This window comes from Ursus arctos, unplaced genomic scaffold (assembly GCF_023065955.2).
Source record: "Ursus arctos isolate Adak ecotype North America unplaced genomic scaffold, UrsArc2.0 scaffold_2, whole genome shotgun sequence".
Lineage (NCBI taxonomy): Eukaryota > Metazoa > Chordata > Mammalia > Carnivora > Ursidae > Ursus > Ursus arctos.
Genome location: NW_026622874.1, coordinates 39796494 through 39816158, shown reverse-complemented (window position 1 = coordinate 39816158; position 19665 = coordinate 39796494).

Genomic DNA, 19665 nt, shown 5'->3' with positions numbered 1-19665 from the left:
GGGACCAGAGGTCTGGGGCTGTCATCCTGAGTTTCCGCATCTGTTCCCTTGGGAGAGGAGAGCTGTGGCCCAGGGGGTGCTATTCTTATGGGTCAAGCCAGACGGATGGGGGGTTGGTGCCCAGGAGCAGTGCTGGCCGGGGGAGCGGGGCTGCGCGCTCACGTTTGCCCCCACCCCTTGCATTGGCCTCCTCACCGTCCCATCTATTCTCTGCGGAAGAAGCGTAGCTACATCTAACTTGTGATTTAGGGGGCTTTGGGTAATTATTATTTTGTTTTGTGAATGTGCCCTTCTCTGTGCCTTTCCCTGCTCCCAGACCAGAAATTTCCTGAGCGCAGAGGCCACATGTCTTCAGAAAGGGCTACATACTTTTCCCTACATCCTGCCTCCCGTCCAGGGGCTGCAGCCTGGTCTGATTGCTTAGGAAACTTGCCTCCTGCTGGGAGTCCCTGGGCGGCAGGAAGGTAAGAAGCAAACATAAAGCAGTGTTTCCTTCACAAACCTCCAAAGAAACCTCTAAAGCACTTTAAGGAGATCTATATGTCTTCCTCTGATGTCTGGGAAACCGGAGGACAAAATGACCATTTTTCTCTGTCCCAGTGGGGAGCCCCTGAGAAATCAACTCCTTTAGCCAGACCCACAAATAGGGGAGTAAGAAAGTCAGGGCTCAAGGCCTTGCCCTTTGGTCTCCAGTTCTCAGCTTGGCCCCCCACTCCTATTTGGCGGGATGTTAGCAAGTTCGAAAAGAGCTCAATGCATCAATAAGAGATGGTGAAACAGCTCGCCAAACCCTCCTCGGTGGTTTGATGCAGTCAGTTCGCTGGCTTGCTCCTGCTACTGAATAATTCAGCCTGGCTCTGTCGGGAGACAGGTCAGATGGGGGGCTACATGCACACAGAGCAGAAGCACCGTCTGACGGAGAGCAGGTTTCCAAACACTGTGAAAGGAGAGGCAGCCGTAGAGTAAAAGGAGAAGGGGAGCGAGGCTGAGTGGCAGGCAGAGAATGTTGCAGAGGGGGCCACAGCAGGGAGGCCCCTGAGCCTAGGGAGGGACGGGTCACTTCCTGTTGAGACTGGGAGTCAGCTGCCACAAGGCAAGGCAGCTGGGAGAGGGTCTGGTGGGTTACAGACAGGAGGGCTGGCTTGGAAGGAGGGAAGGGGCCTCTCCAAATTTAAGAAATTAAAAGACTTGGCCTGGATATACAATGGAATATTACTCAGCTATCAGAAAGAACGAGTTCTCAACATTTGCTACAACATGGACAGCACTGGAAGAGATAATGCTAAGTGAAATAAGTCAAGCAGAGAAAGACAACTATCATATGATTTCTCTCATCTATGGAACATAAGAACTAGGATGATCAGTAGGGGAAGAAAGGGATAAAGAAAGGGGGGGTAATCAGAAGGGGGAATGAAACATGAGAGACTATGGATTATGAGAAACAAACTGAGGACTTCAGAGGGGAGGGGGGTGGGGGAATGGGATAGACCGGTGATGGGTAGTAAGGAGGGCACGTATTGCATGGTGCACTGGGTGTTATACACAACTAATGAATCATCGAGCCTTACATCGGAAACCGGGGATGTACTGTATGGTGACTAACATAATATAATAAAAAATCATTAAAAAAAATAAAAATAAAAATAAAAAAAAATAAAAGACTTGGCCTGGGCGCCTGGATGGCTCAGTCGGTTGGGCGTCGGACCCGTGATTTCAGCTCCGGTCATGGTCTCGTGGATCGTGGGATTGTGCCCTGCGTCGGGCTCTGCGCTCAGCTGGGAGCCTGCTTGGGATTCTCTCCTTCTGCTCCTCCCCCCTCTCTCCCTCCCTCTCTCTTTCTCAAATAAATAAATAAATCTTAAAAATAAAATAAAATAAAATAAAAGACTTCGCTGAATAGGTCAGAGAGGGCTGGTGGGGAAGGGGATCAAAGTTTCTTCGGTCACCCAGTGTCCAGCTTCTGAGAATGGCACGCCCCTGAGGGTAGGTCCCAGAAGGGGAGAAGTAAATTAACACTGAAGAGAATGGGGAGGGGTGGGGGGGGGGAGGGGTAGAGTCAGGCAGGAGAGCCCTGGAAGCCTGTAAGGCGCAGAGGGAGCAGCGGAGAGGTTCTGCACCCCTGTCTTCTGGGGTACTGACCCAGGCCCTGGGTGCCCCCAAAACTGTCATGGGGCTCTGCTTTCCACTTCTTAGGATGTGTCCACCTTCACTCGTGGCCCAAACCAGGGGCCATGGGGGTGGTTTCTAAAAATGGAAGAAGATGCTTTTACTGATTACTTCAAAATATGAACTCCTCTCTCCCGCCCTCTCAAGTAAGCACACCCCCACCCCTTCTCCTTGACGCCCTTCTTCCCAAATAAGCAAAGGCATTGCTCTGTCTTACTTTCCCCGGAATTGGGGACAGCCGTTGCCCGCACCAAAAAGAACTTGTTAAGCGCTGGGAGTCCCTCTGCGAGGCTGGCGCGTTTGTGGGCTGGAGCTATTGTTACGTCACATTAGAGTTTAAGCTGCTGGTGGTGGTGTCTTTCAAATCGATGGCGATACATAAAGGCTTCATCCAGATCGATGCATACATCTGCGGCGCTAAGAAGTCATGCGGGAGAGATCCATTAGCATGAAGGGCAGAAAAGGGGCGGGGGGGGGCGGGGCCTGGGATCAGAGAGGCCAGGACCCGGACGGGCACAGGGAGAGGTCCTTGGCATCTTGTCTGACGCTTGCCAAAGGGGGCCCTTGGAACTGCCCACTGTCTGTCTCCGGAGAAAAGCAAGAATTAGGGGCCTAGGCTGGTCACCTTGTCTCTCCCCTGTCTCAGCCACGTCTGGGCGGATGAGACACCTACACGGATTCTCACCCTAAGGAGTGGGACAATCTGAATTACAAGCCTAAATGGGGGTGAGAGATTGCCCCCACTTTCCCAGTGGAGGGTGAGACGTGCAGCTCTCTGAACCTGGAGCCAGAAGGGTGGAGCGATGTTCCTATAGTTTGAATTTTTATGAATCTTATTACTATCAGTGATGTTATAGATGATTAATAAGGCACTTGAATTGGAGGTATTGTCCAGTGGAGACAAGGAAGGAAGGAAGGAAGGAAGGAAAGAAGGAAGGAAGGGAGGAAGGGAGGAAGGGAGGAAGGGAGGAAGGGAGGAAGGGAGGAAGGAAGGAAGGAAAGAAGATTAATATTTATTGAGCTGTGCCATGCATTGGGCTCTCTGCTTGGAGCCCTCACACACAGTATCTTGTATGCCTTAACCCAGACAGCTGCAGGCTGAGCTTAACTCCTTGCCTCCCGCAGCTTTTCCCTGTTTGCTTAACTTTCCTCTGTCTGGGACTTGGAATTCAGGATGGTATCCCCTGTGACTTTCTGTCCCCAGGGGGTGTCTTGGAAGGAACAGTTGTCAGGACCTGTTGGCTGGCATTGACTAACACTCTAAGCCAGGAAGGGATGGAAAGAGCCAGCTGGAGGCTTGTGGAGCAGGCTAGGAGGCGGAGGAGGGGAAGAAGGAGAGGAGGGGGTAGGGAGTGGGACACCGGGGAAGGGGGAAGGAAAGGGAGAGGAGAAGGGCCTGGGGACTCAGTACTCCTCATCTTCCCAGTTGGGCACAGGGACCCTTGCTCTTGATAGGCCCTTGGGGAAGGATGGAGTCACAGTCTGTGCCCAGCCTTTCCTCTCCTGGGTGCTGACTGTGAGGCTGGGAGCCTAGGGCCCTGTTCTAGCTCACTCCTCACTCACTTTTCCTCTGGAGGCTCCATTTCCTCCTTGGTGGGAGCCCAGGAGCTGTCTCTCAGGCCTGGGCCAGTTCTGACCTTCTACCATCAGCCGTTGACTGTCAGCCCCGGGAGAACAGGGACTTGGCCTGTTTTGCACAAAGCTGTGCCTGGAATAGTGCCTGGCACATAATAGGCACTCAGAAAATATTTGCTGAGTGAGTCTCCGGTCCTTTCTTCCCTGGGACAGACATCCTTTGCAAGGAAGCCCGTGTCTCTCTGCCCTTGGACTTGCCCCCAGCAACAGTGTGGATGGAGCAGATGGAGATGTGCGGGTCCTGGCTGTTCTCACACAGCTTCCCTGGGGTCCCGGCAGGTTACTGAGCCTGCTGGGGAAACAGCAGCCTGTCCCTTGCTGTGGCGAAGCAGAGCGGGGATGAGGAGGGAGCTCTTCTTGGCCAACTCCAAACACGGCCACCACGCTTGAGGCTTGCCATTGCAGGGCACACGGTCATAGGAAGGGGGGGGGGGCGTGGACGGCAGGCATCGTGCTGCATGGGGTGAAAGGGTAAGGTGTTGAGAGAGAAGGCAGAAAGGGACCAAGGAAAGCCTGCCCTCTTCAGTGGGAGATTGACTGAATGATTTAAAAAAAGATTTTAGGTAACCTCTGTACCCAACGTGGGGCTCAAACTCATAACCCCTGAGATCAAAAGTCCCGTGCCCCACGGACTGAGCCAGTCAAGCGCTCCTGATGGGAGTCTTCAGTTATCACAAACAGGTGTTTTCCTTCCACCCCACAAAGGCTTTCGAGATGGCTGGGCTGCCGTATGGAAAACCTCTCTTGGACACTCAGTTACGGTCGAGTAGTGACCATGGTTCCCTCATCCCCCTGCCCAGGTCATGCTGTGATTGCTCTAACACTCTAGAACAGAAGTCCAAGGATCCTTGGGCAGGCAGAGCTCTCCAGTGGTCATCTACGTCATCCCTCTGCCGCAGGCACGCTGGCTGCCTCCTGATCGGCAAGTTGGGAGGAGATCGGCGTCCACCAGGCTTGTTCAGTCTTCGTGCTTCCCTTGCCAGGAGTTCCCCTCCGGCTCCTCGCTCTCCGCTTTCCAGCCAGGTCAGTATCCGAGTGAGGTTAACAGTCCATTCTACTGCGAGGAGCTAGCATACTCCTGGACTTCTGGTGGCCGAGGGTTCTTCTTCATCCAGAGGGAACGCCCGGAGTCTGGGCTCTAGGCTTCGGCATGGAACAGCCCGTGGGGCCGGGCACCAGCACTGTGGGCAGAGGCCAGAGTCTGGGCAGGGGCTTTTCTGTTCGTTGACGGCAGGCTGGACTTCCCCCAACAGATCCAGAATGAGCCTTCTTAGAGACGGAAAGAAAACACAATCGCTATCCTGCAAGGTCTTCTGGAATTGCTGCCTGAGAAGGAAACTAGATGTTGACTGACTTCTCCTTACATGGCACCCATTTCATCCCAGAATTCAGGGAACTAATTTTGGGTCCTGGAATTTCCCTGTTTGCTGTTAGACCTCTTTCCCCCGGTCTCCCAGGTCACAAAGCTAATCCAGCTCAGAAGAACTCCAGGTTGGGAAGCTTTCTCCAGGAGCTGGGGCACTGCATGCTTCCATCATATTAGCCATCTGTTCTCTGGAGCAGCCCCCCAAAGGGGGCCACAAGTTGGGCACTGATCTCTGCCCATTTGGGATCTTTGCTTGGGTTCCAGAAGGACAGTCAGGTCATTTTCATTAGCTTTGGCTCATTGTTACCAATTACCCTGTTCCTCCCGGGGCTTCCCTCGCCTTCCTCCTCCTTCCTGGTGATCAGCACCTCTCTTCCTGGTGATCAGCAGAACCTGGAAGGGTATCCCGCCAATAGACGGCCAAAAGGCAGAGCAGGCAGCCGTGGCAGTGGCAGTGCCAGCAAAAGGACGGGCGATTAAAACAAAATGATTCATCTTGGGAATGAGTGCAAATCGCTTTCCATTTACAGGAATCGGGGCTGGGCTCCAAACAGCCTCTGTGGGCTCATGGGGGAGATGGGAGTCTGGGCCATTGACCGTTAAGTAATGAGCTTTGCTGAGTGCTCCCTGCTGACTCTGTGGAGAAGAGATCTGGCTGGCAACATGGGCGGGGGAGCCAGAGAACAGGCAGGAGAGGCCTGAGGCTGTTCAGGGCAGTTAGGACACAGGGGAGAGTGGGGCAGGGCTCCTGTAGGCGGTGACCCTGGAAATCCAGAGCAGTCCTGGGCACCCTTATTTTTGGAGGCCTCCAGGAACATCAGGCTGGGGCCACCTACCATGTTGGTGGGCCCCCAGAGATTCAGGAGTCCACAAGGCTACTTAGAGAGGATTTGCTGAGTATTCTAGGCATCAGGGAGTCGGAGCTGAATAAGGCATGGATCTTGTCCTCAAGGGGACTTGTAGTCCAGGGGCAGGCCATTGGCAAGTCAGCAGAGAAGACCAAAGGCTAAAAGCACCATGAGAGAGATGAATAGAGGGCACCATAGGGGCCCAAAGTGGGGAGAAGTCAGTCCTACCTGGAGGGGGTGAGGGTGTCCCAGAAAGACACCCGGGTAACTCTTGACCTACATCGAAGATACGTAAGGGTTCTCCAGGTGGACTGATGGTGGGTAGCGGGGGTGAGGGGGTGGGGGGGGAAGTTAAGTGGCCAAAGAGAGGAGTCTGAGGAAATGGCATATGAAATGCCTGCTTGGAAAGTGCTAGAATTGGAACAGCCTACCATGGCTGAGTTGGGGAGGGGAATGCAAGCTGAGACAGGGAGCAGGGTGGGTTTGCTGGGGTTCAGGGGCCTCAAAATGCCACGTGCCAGAGCTTGGGCTGACCCTAGAGGCAGTGGGGAGCCGCTGGAAGCATGAAGGCACGGACGTGATGAGGTCAGACTTGCATATTTTGGCAATTTCCAGGCACCCTGGGTTTTTCAATCACATCCCATTCAAACAAACCTACTCTATTCTAGAAAAAGAATCGGAAACATGTATGTCAAACGGTTAGCATTTATTTTAAAAAGGCAGTGGGTACATGAGTGTATGTTATTGTATTCTCTGTGCTTTTCTTTGAGTTTTTCAACTTCAAAATTAATAACGGATTTTCTTAGATTTATGTGACAGAATACCGTGCAGCGGTAAAGAATGCGCGTAAAATGGGTACGCTGTCATAGCTAAGTGCCTGCAATCGATCTTAAAGTTGCAAAACAGGATGAATATGGGATGGTTCTATTTTCGTGACAACAACAAATAAATACAACAGATCTGGAAGGAAGCCACTAACTAGTAACCATGGTACAGTTACCACTGAGGCTGGGGTTTGGATGCAGAGACAAGGCAGACTTTTCATTTCCTATTTTATGCCTTTTAGAATTATTTGATTCTTTACAATGTACCTCTATTCTTTTAGAACAAAACACTTTTTTTTTGGTTTTGTTTTTTCGCTAACTTTTAATTTTGATGCAATTTCAAACCCATAGACAAGTTGCAAGCAGAGTAAAGGAACTGTCCTATAATGGGCTCACCACTGCCTGGCTTCTTGCCCTGCACCCCCACCCCCATTTAAAAAAAACATCATCCATGACCCTCATTTTGCAAATCCCAATGGCTGCTGTTCCGTCTTTACCTTCTGGGCTCTTTCCTGCTTTTGACCCCCCCTGTCCTCTCCTTCCTTCCCGGAAAGTTCTGCCCCTCGGTCTGGGGCCCTAACTCTCCTCTGGTTCTTCTCTGACTTCTCTGACTTTCCTTTTGCGTTCTCTTTCTCAGGCTCCTCCTTTCCAGGGCTCTTTGAACACTGGCGTGTCCCGAATCTCCAGTCCCGGCCCACCGCTGGGCCGAGTGTGACCTCTTCTTGTGAGAGCTCGCCCACTCCCACTGACGCCAACCCTTCTCTCTATGATGATGAGGCCCCGCTTATGTCCCCGGCCACCATCTCTTCCTTTAGTTTCAAATGCCCACATTCAAATGCCTGTTGGACACATGTGCCCTTCAGTGATCTACAGGTATTCTAAACCCACTGGTCTCCAGCACGTCCCTGCCCTCCCGCTAGCCGTTCTCTTCCTTCCGTGCCCTCCGCGTCCGGTAACGGCTCCAATGTCCTTCACATGGACAATCACAACCAATCCCTAATGGGTCTCCTGGACAACTGTCTTCCTCCAGATGAATCCCTCTCTCACACTACAGTCAAGTCGACAACCTTAAAAGGCAGATCTTACCGTGTCATGCCCTGAGAACACCTGCCAGGGGCTCAGTGTCCCCTGCAGGTCCCCGCTCCTCGTCCACGGACACATGGCCCCTCCTGGTCTCTGCAGCTCATCCCGAGCCCCAGCCCGCCACGGGGGCCTATGTCCCCTTGTGTTTGCTCAAGTTGCTTCCCTGGCAGGGAGCCACTTCCTCCTTTCTTTCCTTGGCAAACTCATCCTTCAACAGCGACCCTAGTGGGCGTCCCCCCTGGCTCCAGGCTGGGAGCTGGGCCCCATGAATGTGTCCTTGTGTTCTTTTTCTTACAGGTATCTATATCTCTACCAACCGATTTTGATGAAATCTCGTTTTTTGTGTTTGTCTCCTTCACTTTCTGCAAACCTTGGAGGGTAAGGGGTTTCCACATTTTTTTTGCACACTTCTATCCCTTTGTGTCCTTAGTGCCCGGCGCAGAGTAGGCGGCGATCGGTGCTTACTGCACTGAGGAAGGCGTTTGCTGCTGACTCGCCGCCCCTCTTGGTCTCCTCCTCCCGCTGCAGCACTGCTCGACCCCTACCTCCTCTCTCCAGGCCAGGACCGACGGTCCAGCCCTTGGCTGTGGCGCCCGCTCCACCTCCCCACTCTCTGTCCCTGTCCCCGGGCTTTGCTCCTGCCTCTTCTGCCTTCCTCCTTCAGCCTCTCTTCTGCTTCTTCCCTTCTATTTTAAGCAGTTCTCGCTACCTTTCCAGATGCTTCTCTCCCACTCTTCTCCCCTGTGGGGGCCATTCGGGGCAGCTTTTAGCCCACTCCTGGCCCTGGTGTCTGCAACAGGACTTTACATAATTACCTTCACAATGGGGACTAATGACTGTAAAGCATTTTCATGTCAACCCACACGATTCCAGATTTACAGCAACTGAGACCTGGGGACAGTTCAATGCATAGCCCACCAGGCTCCTCTGTGGAGTGTCTTTTGGAGGAAGTCCCTTCACAGCCTCCTGGGGGAGAAGGTCACTTGCCGACAGGCTTCTTTGTCTAATACCTGTAAGCATTGGTACCTAGCCTTGCTCCTGAGTGCTCCTCGGCACCCCATCTCCACAGTAAGGACCTCATTTTTTTTTTTAAGATTTTATTTATTTATTTGACAGAGCGTGAGACAGCAAGAGAGGGAACACAAGCAGGGGGAGCGGGAGAGGGAGAAGCAGGCTTCCCGCTGAGCAAGGAGCCTGACAGGGCGCGATCCCAGGACCCTGGGATCCTAACCTGAGCCGAAGGCAGATGCTTAATGACCGAGCCACCCAGGCGCCGCAAGGACCTCATTTTTGCATCACACTCTGCCAGGCATCTGAGGCTGTTGTGAGCTGAACTCGTACCATGTGAGGAGTCTCGGGGATACACATATTCATTCAGTCGTTTGCTCATAAACTTACTGAGCTCCCATGAGTGCCACCCGCTGGAGTGGGGACAGACAAGAGGTCACGGATGAGGGCGCCCTGCTCGAAGATCCAAAGGGACTCATGGTCTGGAGAGGAGGACATGCCTGAAAACAAATTTTAATAAAATAAAATAAGAAGGTACCACGTGCTATGGGAACAAAAAAGGAGCACCTGAGCTTATTACCGAAGTGACATTTGAGGGATGAATGGGATTGATGAGGAGACAAGGGGGCAGTGAAGTGGACATTGGTCGTGTGTGTGATTACCCAGGATCTCAACATCCTTCCTCTTTCAGAGGGATCCCCCATCACATGAGTCTCAGTGGAGGTGGGGCTCCATCTTCTTTTTTCTTTTCTTTTTTAAAAATATTTTATTTATTTATTTATTTACTTATTTATTTTAGAGAGAAAGTGAGCAGGGGGAGAGGCAGAGGGAGAGGGAGAGAGAGAATCTCAAGCAGACTCTGTGCTGAGTGCCCAGCCCGATGCAGACCTGAGCCGAAACCAAGAGTCAGATGCTTAGCTGACTGAGCCACCCAGATGCCCTGGGACTCCATCTTCTACGCCAAATGCTGAGGAGGCAGATTTTTTGTCTCCTGGCACTCCTTGCAGCCCAGGCATGGGCAGAGGGAGGGTGGAGGGAGTGTGGAGGGAGGGTGGGCCCCTGGAACCTGAGTTCAACCAATATGATGCTTCCCTTGGGGTCTTGAGAGAGGGACAGGAAGGGCTGGGACAGTTGGCAGTCATTCCCAGCAATGGTAGCTTGGTCTGGATTCCTAGCAGCACATACCTAGTCTGGGGGCAGAGGGATGCAGGCAGGGAAGGGGAAGAACCAGCAGCAGTGTCCCAACCAGGTGCCCCTGTCACTGACCTTCTCTGCCCTCCAGCCTCCCTTGGTTCCTGTCTGCAGTGGGAGCTGCTGCTCCGGCTTGTCCATCAATTCTTGAGCCTCCAGAATTTCGCTTTTCAGGATATTCCTTATCTGCTTCAGCTAGTGCGAGCTGGTTTCTGGTGTTTGCCACCGTGTTCCCTGCCTCGTCTATGCTGGGAACAGCATTGAGGAAGCTGGGAATGGTAGAGGGCAGAGACTGGGGAAAGGCAGATGGGGTGATGTAGCTGGAGTGCAGCTTAATGTGAAGAAAACGGGTTAACCAAACCTGGAGGAAGGTAGACGTTCGTGGGCTTGTCAACCAGGCTAAGAAGTTTGCCTTTTCCCCCCTAGAACAGCCATTGAGAAGTTTAAGTAGGGGGGTCATGGTGAGGCTTGTAGTGATCACAGGACATCAATGTGTGGCCGAGTTAGAGCAGGGCCACTACTACCCCTGGGAGAGATTTAGCAAAATGACACCTCCTCCAGGCAGCCTCTATCCTGCAGGATGTACTGCTTGACTGGCAGAGTGTGACTGGATTTCAGCCCCATTTTGCTTGCTCCGTGGGGTACCCTTGTACAAACACAGGCACCACAGCCGTTCTCAGGGACCTGGGTTGTGGGACACAGCAGTATCCTTGATCCTAGGGGGCTTACGATAGTGTCTCGACTCTGCTTTCTTCTCCTGACATCGACCCCCCTCTTTCCTGGCCAGAAATACTGCTCTCTCAGTCCCTGATGTCTGAGGAAACGAAGCCACTTTTCTTAGCTTGTTGTTAAGAGACACAATCCTTCATTGCAAGCAGAAATCGGCTTTCTAGACAGGGCCTCTGCCCTTAGCGGGTTGTGCTGGCCTCTCTAATTCCTCTTCCTGTTCCTCTAACCACTGGACTCTGCCTTAGGTGTGTACTCCAGCCCTCCAGGAAGAATCATGGCCTGGCCATGTGGCCGATCAGTGTGGAGGTCGCCTGTACCCGTGAACGCCAGAGTGTGGAAGGAAGGGTTGGCCCCTCTGCCCTCAGCCCCTAGGCCATCCCACAGAGAAGACGCTAAACCATGGGCCTGGGAATCTGCCTGCCAACAGAACCCAGAGGTCATTTGGCCTACGCTCGCCCTCAGAGCGTAGCCCTGTCAGTGAGCCCCCAGCCTCTGCCCGAATACCTCTAGCAATGGAGAGCTCACTACCCAGGTAGCAATTTGTGCCTTGGCTGGACAGCTCAAATCACCGTTCCTTCTTTTATGGTGAGCTTCACCTTCGTTCTGGAATTTGAGCCGTACAGGAAGCTACAGCACTGGTCAACTTTACCACCAGTTTGGTTTCTTATCTGGGCTCTGCGCCCTCAGGATCCCAGTCACACTTGGAACATCTGGAGAGGCTCACACCTGCGTCCCCTTTCACAGGAGGTGACCTTGAGCAGGTATTTGAATGACCTTCTCAAGGTCACACACCCCTCTGACGCTACCTCAGAGCTTCCGGGTCATTCCTGCACATCCTTTCGCCCACTTGGTGCCTCTTCCTGCTCGAGGGGACTCACGCCCTTGGATAGCCCGACACTGGCCAAGCCCGAGGGGACAGGGTGCTGTTAGAGTGGGTGGGCTGCCCAGGGCACCAAAACCTCACCAGTGACACGAGACCCAGGAGAGGAGCACGGAGGCACACGTGCTTCTACTGGGGGCCAGGCAGGGCGAATGTCCGCCCATCTACGTTTGTTCTTCTCTGCTCCCATTCGTTCGGCGGGCCGGCAGTGGGAGCTGGGGTGTGGGGGGGCCGTCGGAGCCTGTGCTGTGTGTTTGTGTGTGTGCATGTGTGTGTGCACAGCTGTGTGGGAGGGCATCCCTGCAGGAAGCTTCGAGGCAGAGCGGCCTCTCCCTGCCCACCGACTTGGAGCCTGGCAGCATTGAATTGGCCTTCCAAAGTTTCCTGGGTTGGACAGGAACAAAACCAAAGCTGTGGATAGGCTGGGTGGTTTCCTTGGCAACCTGGAAACATGGGTGGGGAGGGGACGGTGGGAACCAGAGAGAAGGGAGTGATTTGGCTCCACCACCAGCTTCAGCCCCCCTCTTCTCCCCTCAAAATAGCTCAGGATAAAATGTTGAGCTGGTCCCAGCGTCCTCCTGGGAAAGGGGGAGGGAGCACAGCAGCAGGGAGGGAACAGAGGTGCCCCTCAGATAAGGGAACCGGGAGCCGGGCTCTAAACCCTGCCTTCTGGAGGTAAGTAGGGGGGATTCCTTCTGGAGGATTCCGGCACCCCTGCTTCTCCTTTCCTACAAAGGGCACTTACCACTGCTACCATCCATTCCCCTCATCTTCTTTTCCCCGGTAGCTTTAAGGACCCCCAGCCTCACCCCCTCCCAAACTAACCAGAACCCCAGACTCCCAGGTTCTCCTCTGACTGGCAGGGAAGCGAGGAGTGGGTGTCTCCCCAGCCCCCCACCCACGGAACCTCGGGACTGCTCCATTCCTAGAAAGCAGGAGTCTGAACCAAGTCGGAGGCGGAAAGTTGAGTCGGTTCATTAAGAACAAAAGACGTTTTATTAGTAATTAGTAAACTTGTCTCCCCTACTGCAATTTCCCCTCCCAAGTGAATGTGCTCCCAGCACCTGCCCTCACTGGAACCAGCTCCCCGGGGCTCCGTAAGACCCACGCCCAGCAATTCCCTGACAGCCCTCTGGCCTTTCCTAAAGGGTAGGCCTCTGGACCTAATTAACCCTGTCCCTGACCCCTGGTCTCTGGTGTTGGGTGCTAGAATTCCTTTCCTCGAGAACTGTGGGCGTTCTGAAGACATTTTTGCATGCTTTTCCAAACCAAACAACCCTGATGTGGCCCTCGCCCTGCCATTAAACTTCAGTGGAGGCCACCCAGCCTGCCCTTGGCACGGCGCAGACACCAGCGAAGGGGACTCCCCTGTGCTCTGGGAGCAGCGCTTCCTTGTCCAGCTGCTGGATGCGGCGCGTGGAACAGGTGGAAGGCGGGAGGAGAGCCGAGGGTGCGTAGAGCCCCGTGTGCTCACAGTCTCCCCCGATGAGTCAGTCCGGGGCTCGCGTGGAGGAAGGTCCTGTGCTGGGAGTGACGAGGGCAGGGTTCTAGTCTGGCACAGACTCCGAGCAGCTGTGGGCGGGAGGAAGACAGCCACGCGTCTGGTGGCCGCGGTCCCGAACCAAGCACTGGGACACACAGTCTGACAAACACTCAGAGGTGGGCAGGGACGATGCAGCAGAGTCGCAACCAGACAGATGGTTGCCATGATCATGGTCCCCTCGTTGAGTCTTGTCTTTCCCGTCCCCCACCACGCCTGCCCAGCCAGTACCTTCCAGCGTCCCCCTCCACGCCTGCCCAGCCAGTACCTCCCAGCGTCCCCCTCCACGCCTGCCCTGCCCGTACCTCCCAGCGTCCCCCTCCACGCCTGCCCTGCCCGTACCTCCCAGCGTCCCCCTCCACGCCTGCCCTGCCCGTACCTCCCAGCGTCCCCCTCCACGCCTGCCCTGCCCGTACCTCCCAGCGTCCCCCTCCACGCCTGCCCTGCCCCTACGTCCCAGCGTCCCAGCGTGTTTGTCAAGATGTGTTTCACCTTCTGCCTCCAGGGTATCAAAGCTTCTGGGGTCAGGGTCCCGCTGCCCTTCCCCTCCTGGTGGCCCCTTCCCTCTCAGCTCCTTCAACAGCAAGGCCCCAAGGCCCAGATCCCCCATTCCCCACCCCGGCCCAGGCCTGGGGGGAAGAGAGGACGGCTGCCTTCTCCTTCTGGCTCCCCTGGCAGGCGACAGAACTGGAAGGCCACCCAGGAGAACAGGGAAGACTGAGTCTTGGGAGTTGCCAATCCCCCACAGCTCTGAGGGGGGCGGAGCAGGTCGGAGACTGTGATAAAGCGCAAGGTGCTCCAGTGTGTGGCTGACAGCTGCTTACGAGGAGGGCAGAGTGTCCAACAAGAAGGAACAGAGGACCGGAGAGGGAGAGAGCATGACTCGAGGGACCCGACTGTTCCTAGGTGGTATTGTAATTATATGGGCTGCTGTTAGAGAGGCCCTTTGTCTACTCTGGAATGTTCTCCCCAAACATGGCACACACACAGATATTCTATTTAAAGGAAGGAGTCTTTCCCAGGTATCTTCATGGGAGGAACTGGGGCTAAGGGATAACACAGTGCCTTGTCCACGTGGGTGTCATGTTTTGGGGCTTCTCTGAGGCCCCTATTTTGAGTGCTGGGATCTTAGTTTCTACTGGTTTTGACCTCCCTTGGCCTTCCATCCAGGGGTTTCCTGCTTCCCCCAGGCCAGAGAGATCACTGGGTGTTTTCTGTGACTGGTGCCCTGGCTAAGAATGAGAAGGGAGCTCTGGAGGTCCAACAGGCAAGGGGTCTGTGGTGGACAGTCACCTCTCACACTGAGCCTGTGAGGGACAGAGGCTGGGGAGGACCAAGCACGCTGAGGCCAGAAGATGTGAGCGGACGGGTGGCACAGAGAGGAGGCAGGCAGTCCCCAGGCTTGGGGACTGAGCCCCCTGAGGCCCACACTGAGTGGGTGCAGAGGGCAGTCCAAGTTGGGGTTTGTATATTCCTGGGGTGGCTATGAGAAGCAGGAATAGGGGGGCTACATGATAGAAGCTCTTTTTTTTTTTTTTAAGATTTTATTTATTTATTTGTGTGTGGGGAGCACAAACGGGGAAGCGCAGGCAGAGGGAGAAACAGGCTCCCCGCTGAGCAAGGAGCTTGGTCCCAGGACCCTAGGATCCCAGGATCATGACCTGAGCTGAAGGCTGACGCTTCACCGCCTGAGCCCCCCAGGCGCCCCTGGGAGCTCTTACTTCTGAAGATGCTCTACTGAGAGGCCCTACGGACGCCAAAGTTTGGGCCATTAAGCCAGGCGGTGCTCCGGGGCACCTGGGGGCACTTGGGGCATCTCTGGAACTCTTCTGCCCAACTCCCTCGTATTAGTTTCCTGGGGCTGAAGAAATAATTCCCCACAAACTGGGAGCTTAAACACAGAAATGTATTCTCTCACGGTGCTGGAGGACGAGTCAGAAATCGAGGTGTGGGCAGAGTTGGGTCCTTCCAGACGCTCTGAGGGAGACTCTGTTTCGTGACTCTCCTGGCTTCTGGCAGTTGCTGGCGCTCTCTGGCGTTCCTTAGATTGTAGGTGTAACCCTCCGAACTCTGCTTCTGTCTTCCTGTGCTTTCTCCTCCGTGTGTCCTCGCCTTTTCTCAGATGAACATCAGTCATTGGATATAGGGCCCACCCTAAATCCAGGAAGATTTCACCTTGAGATCTTTAACCTAATTACATCTGCAAAGACCTTATTTCCAAATAAAGTCACAGTCCCGGGTTCTGGGTGAAACCCATGACTTCCCTTATTTCCACGCTTACCCCAGAGCTTGGGAAAGGGTCAGCAGACCTCCACACGTTGCCAGTCACAAGTCAGGGTGATCAGGGGACACATCAGGCCCTTCCCCCCACCCCCCTCCCTCCCCCACCTCATTATCCCGAGGTTCCTAGAAACAGGCAACACAAAACCTTTCAGACCCCATCCCCACCTTGGACAGGGATGTGTCTCCTTCCTCAAAAAGAGGGGCAGATGTCCAGATGTTTCCTTGGAAAATCACGTGGACCTGCCCTGCTTCCTGGTAGCTGGACAAGGTGTTGGTATTTTTTTTTTTTTTTTTAGATTGTATTTATTTACTTGAAAGAGAGGGAGAGAGCACGAGTGGGGTGAAGGGCAGAGGGAGAAGCAGACTCCCCACTGAACAGGGAGTCCAATGTGGGGTTCCTACCCAGGACTCCAGGACCATGACCCAAGCCCAAGGCAGATGCTTAACCGACGGAGCCCCCCAGGCGCCCCACGACAAGTATTTTCTTTAAGCCGCTCGTCATCCACCTCGAAGCCTCTCGGCCATATTCCTCTTGCTCTGTCCTTGGGGCTGTTGCAGGACAAGCCGATCTCCTGCCCGCTCTGCTAAGGCTCAGACCACATCTATTGTCATGTCTTTCCCTGTTTCGGTGGGGGACATTTTTGCCTGGAGGGGATACCCCAGAGGCATTCCGATGAAACGACCCACCCAAATACACAGAGTTTGAATTTTCTCTATCAGCTGACTATTCCTTTGCACCCCCCTCTCTGCTCTTGCGCCCCAGGGTTGGTAACACGCTGAGCCGTGACGCTCTTCTCATCTCAAAACCCTTAGCTACCCCCACCTGCCGCCACTCTGCGCGATTGCTCTCTAGTGAAAGAAAAAGTCGTGAAGACAAGCTTTAGGTGGCCGGGCCATCAGTCGCCAGAATGCTCTGGACTCAGCAATCATTACCGTGACAAATGGCTTTGGAGTTCCCATCGCAAATAGTGCCGCAGAAGGATGTCAGATCTGGACACCAGCCCCCAGGGTGTTCGTCTCCCTTTGGCATTTTAAGGCAAAAAGGAGCCAGCACTGCAGTGTTGCTCTGTCTTCTTCAGCAAATGAGGGTGGCAGGTGGTCAAGGGGGGGGGGGGGAGACTGTAACCGCAGGGTTGGGCAGCTCTCCGCACCGTCTTACTTCATAGGATCCCAGAGGTTATAGTGCTTGGGGGCTGGTGGTAAGAGCAGATCCTGCTCGGGCGGAGCCCAAGGGCGGGTGAAAACAGAGGAGACGGGAGCAGGGCCCAGGGGTGGGAGGGTGCGGTAGGAGGGGAAGAGTCGGGGGCCAGGCCTCCGCCACAAATCAGGGTCTAACTAGAACGACCGTTCAGGCCCCAGCTGCTGTGTGTCCCTGCCAGAGCCATGAGCTTCACCAACAAACAAACTTACTGTTTTGTGCTTCACGATTAGCTAATCGAATCCTTACAAACAACTGTAAGTAGTTGTGCGTACTTTATTGCTTGGAGAAATGAAGCTCAGAGAGGTTAAGTAATTTACCTAAGGTCACACAGTTAGTTGCTGGAGTCTGGATTTGAACTCAAGTTTGTCTCATCTTAAAGTTGGCAAGTGCTCACAGGCACCGTGCCGTCCAGCCTCCTTTTCTCTTTGCTCAAGGGCCAAGCGTCAGAAGTCTGGGACTGTGACTCTACTGGTGGGGAGCAGGAGCTGCTGGGTCAGGGCGGGAGGCAGGTTGCTGGTGAAGAAGTGGAGGCTTCCAGTGACTTGTCCTGGGTGCCTATGCAGCAGGGGGAGGGGGTCTCGCTGAGTCTCTGGCCTCAGACACTGGCAGACGTTGGAAATGTGGGCTTGGCAAGCAAATACGGGGGTGGTGATTGACTGCTCCTGGGTCCATGTCCCTCACAGAGCTTAACCTTCTCCCCAGACACAAGGACCCCCGCTTCTCTTAGATAATACGGAACTAATCGTATTTCTTAAGTCATTGGTCTGTGCAAGGCCTGTGTTTCCTTCTATTTTATGATTTTCCCTTCTTTCTGTTAGCCCCTCGCTATAGACACTCACCCCAGTGCATTAAATATTTATCTTTCCATCTGCTTTTCATATGCTGATTGACGTCCCTGTGTGTTCTTGAGAAAAGATTCACGATGGGAGTGTGCATGTTAACTGACATCACTGGTTTCATACTCGACGTCTCGCTGTTCACTCAACAGTGGTTATTTGAGTTGTGCGTGCGTCTGACAGCACAGTATCATACCCTATGCGCACACGCCAGGTTGACTGGGCACGTCTAGGATGCGCCCAGCTCCCGGGCACCAGAAGCAGGGGCCACAAAGAGTATCTGGGAAAAACCTCCTTATCCAGCTGTGGGCTGTTCCCCTGGAACGGGGAGGCTGTGTGGACACATCCCTGTCTTCTCCACCTCTCCCAGCATTCGCTCCTGCCATTCACTGGAGAGATACAATTAACCCAGGCTCGTCATTCTGTTCCAGTTTTTCATTGCTACTTTATCCTCACGTGTACCTGTCCTTTCTCTCCTGATGGATCATAAGCTCTGGAGGTCAGAGACCATGTTTCACTCATTTTCATATTCTTCACAGGTCTTAATATACGTCTTGCACATAGTCGGTACTTAATAAAACATTTTTCAATACACTGAATTAACATCCTCTCCCACCAGGACGTTAATTTTTTGAGAGTAAGCTTAGCTGTGTTTCGTTCATCTCAACCGAGGTCAGAATCTGACCCTCTCTAACTCTTTATCCTCAATATCCCATAGGCCTTCCTTCCATACGACGCACGACTTTGTCAGACACAGAAAGATAGTAGTTATGAGTGAACCAGATCGGGCATTAGGAGATCTGAGTGTCAGGTGACCAGTTTTCTGACCTTGGACAGGTGATTTCTGAGCCTCAGTTCCCCTCTAGGTACAAAGGGGGGGGGTGTTTAGTGGTCTCCTACCCCAGTCTGCACTCAGGAAGTGACGAGCTGTGTTGACAAGGAGTGTTACCTGTCCATCTCCTGTTTGAGAAAACTGCTGGAGGAGAAGGTGGGCTGAGAGGAGGATGGGGCCTGGCCCCATGGCTGGGAGGACATTGTTCTTGCCGTCTCAGGTTTATCTCGTGCCTTTCGGCACAATATTCATCGCTGAAGACATAGGGTCCCCCAGAGGGATCAGGGCCCTGTTGGGAAGAGCCAGAATTTGAATCACCAGAGAAAGAGAAGCAAATGGCTGAAGGAAGGTGAAAGGCTTGCAGTAGTAATTCGGGAACAGCTGGAACTCAAGGGATGCCCCACGCCTACGCGGGCAGGTTAGAAGACAGAGGAGACGGGCCGACCTGCAGCTCCTTGTCACCTCTGAAATGGGCACTGGGACTGACCCAGGGGATCCTGCCATGGTCCATCTGGAGATAGCTGTTCAAGGAGGGGACAAAACAGTGTGGATTCAGGCTACCCCAAGGAAATTCAAACGGGACAGCTGTGGCAAGTGCAGGACTACATGGGTCCCCCAACAGGATGCCAGACAATTGCTCCTAGGAGGTGTTTCGGAAGTAAAACCTACCCTAGCAGAAAAGGTCAGCAGCTCTGGGAGGCCGGATGGCAGGTGGGAGGAGGACACCAATGCTGGGGTCTATGGTAACCTACTGGGGCTCAACTGACGGATGCTGGGATCTCAGTGGTGACAAGCTACAGGTGATCAGGGTTGAAGATAGACCTGCCCTGGACTCCTGGAAACCAAGGAGCGAGTCCCCATTCTCCTTAAAGCCTGGGCCTGGAACTGACACAACCTCACTTCTGTTGTATTCCACGGGCCAATGTAGTCACAGACCAGCCCAGATGCAAGGGCAGTAGCAATAGACCCCACTTCTTCCTGGGGAGAGTATTCAAGAACTCCTGGTCATCTCTATTTTCCTGCATGTGTTACAATAAAACTCCACTCAGCTCTTCCCCTTCCACTCCCTGATTACCTGTTCCTAATTCACTGCCATCTGCCTGAAGCTCAACCCCCCTCCCTCTGATCTCTGTGTCCAAGCTCCCAGCAAGGTCATTACCACCCTCCAATGTACCCCCCTTCCCTGCCCCGCACCTCAGTCCCTCTGCTAGTCTCTTTCATGGGGCCCTTTGGACCCTCTTCT